At 39.9% G+C, this 2,346-nt stretch overlaps 1 protein-coding gene across 1 annotated transcript in view; it reads right to left on the minus strand.

Annotated features, from left to right (window-relative positions):
• The window catches only part of ARHGAP24 (Rho GTPase activating protein 24), a 654,088-nt gene that overhangs the window by 337,640 nt on the left and 314,102 nt on the right, over positions 1 to 2,346 (minus strand). The window lies entirely within an intron of this gene.

Raw genomic sequence — 2,346 nt, forward strand, 5'->3', positions numbered from 1 at the left:
TTTGTTTTCTTGGCAGTCCATGGTACATTCAGTACTCTTCTCCAGCACCACAGTTCAAAGGTGTCAATTCTCCTTCTATCCTCCCTAAGATGGTTAAAATTTTAGCTGTACATAAATTGAAAATGACTATAGCCTTATAACTGTAAAATTCAAACCAAATTCAGAAGAGTATGTAAAACAAGATTATCAAATTGATATCTGATGGATCTTAGTCAAAATTAGAAAATATTAGAAATATATTTACCTATGATTTAACGTCTTTTTTTTTGTGGTTTCGCATATGCTTGTTGAGGGCAGACGCCTCAGCAAAGGCCTTCCCGCACTCCTTACATAAGTAAGACATCCTCTCCTTTAAAATGTATGTGAGGGAGGGAGGAAAGATGAAGGGCTTACAATATAGTCTATTTACCCTATGACCTTCCTTGCACTTGTGCCCAAAGGAATTAGAAATGATAGAACTAGGCCTCCCTAGTGGGCTCTGCTGGACAAATGCTTCCCAACATGCCCAACAGCTGAGATGTCTTACTCTGAAGAGGACTCCTAGGTGTGCTTCAGGGAGAGCGACCCAATGGAGTCTCCCCAATCCTCTCCCAGGTGGGTTCTGCACCTGGTGTGAGGCCTACATGGCGAGTGACCCAGGAAGGCCTTTCCCACAGTGACAGCTGGAATCCATTGACTGCCTTCTTCACTTCCACCGACGCTTTTCACTGTCCTATATGATTTCTCAGAGCTCTCACCTCTGGCTGTTCTGCGGATCTCTTCTGTCATGGGACGCACAAATTTCTCCTCTTCCTCATTCCAGCTTCTGGAAATCTAAGGGGATGTTATCTCTGAGCCCAAGAATCCACTTCAGAAAGGCAGACAGGAGCAGAGGTGGTGCACCTGGCAGTCTGGAAGTAGATCCCGGCCTCACAACAACTGCAATCCTTCCTTATGACATCAACAGGCAACACAGGCTTGCTTCTCTGCAGCACACTGCAGATCTGGGAACGCAGACCGGGCTGCCTCGGCCACTCTGCGCCCAGAGCAGCGACAGCCAGCGGGCGCGGTGCAGCACTCGCCGGACGCCGCGGCGGGAACAATCTGATTTAACTTCTTAATAGATTTCGGAAGCGTAATTTTTGTTTACTGGGCAGCTGGTGATCGTTGGTCCCGGCGCCCTTAACGAAATAAAAAATTAGTTTAAAAAAAATAAAAAAGCACTAAGCGGTGTGGATCATAACAAGTCCTGAATAACATAAAAAATGGAAGTTATAAAAAAAAATTAAAAAAAAATGGAAGTTATGTAACACATAATTGTGCTGATGTAGAACCAGTTCTTATAGGAAAGGGCAGTAATTTGGAAAGAATAAGAGAATATTACCAAGCTTAAAATAAAAAAAGTGTGTGGTAGGGTTGTATCTTCTTATTTTATTAAATCTGTATACTAAACAATAATCCAAGAAGCTGGATTATAATTAGTAGAACACAACATCAGGATTGGAGGAAGACTATTTAAGAACATTCAGCATGAACATGACACAAGCTTGCTTACCAAAAATGAATATTTGAAGCACTTACTAGAGAAGGTAAATGACTAATGTCTTCAGTACAGAGCTTATCTGATTATGAGGAAAACAAACTTTCACAACTGAAACAATCTACTGATCATGATAAATGAAGAAGAAATTGCCAATAGTTTTAAACTACTTGAATCAACAATCAACCTCCATGAAAGCAGGAGTCAAGATATCAAAAGTGTTAGCAAACACAGCCAGAAATCCACAACCAGAAGAGGATAATACCGACGAATGGAATCTTCTACTGTGTGCTTCAAAAAGTTTTTCCAGTAGGGTGAATAGAAAACCTACTGACTGGGAAAAACAAAACAAAACAAAAAAAAAAAAAAAAAAAAAACAAAAAAAAAAACCCAACAAACATTTAGCAATGCCATCTCAGAGAAGTTTACAGTATTCTCCTAGATCTCCAGAAGAAAAAAAAAAGGTAGCCAATTATAAAATGTGCAAAATACATGGAAAGACATTTCATAGAGGAAGGTATTCAGATGGCCAACAGAAACATGAAGAAATGTTCAAAATCACGCCAATAAGAGAGACGCAAAAAACCACAATGAGATACCATCTCACTCCAGTATCAGTGGCAAGTTTAATAGGACAGCAAGTAATAAATGTTACAGAGGATGTGGAGTGATTAGAACTCACATACACTATTGGAAGGATTGTAAAATGGTACAAGCACTATGAAAGACAGTTTGGTATTTCCTCAAAAAGCTGAACATAGAAACTCCATATGACCCAGTTCTTCCACTGCTAGGAATATGTTGTTGTTGTTGTTGTTGTTGTTGTT

Source organism: Elephantulus edwardii, unplaced genomic scaffold (genome assembly GCF_000299155.1).
Source record: "Elephantulus edwardii isolate Elephantulus edwardi_28Jun2011 unplaced genomic scaffold, EleEdw1.0 scaffold00042, whole genome shotgun sequence".
NCBI lineage: Eukaryota > Metazoa > Chordata > Mammalia > Macroscelidea > Macroscelididae > Elephantulus > Elephantulus edwardii.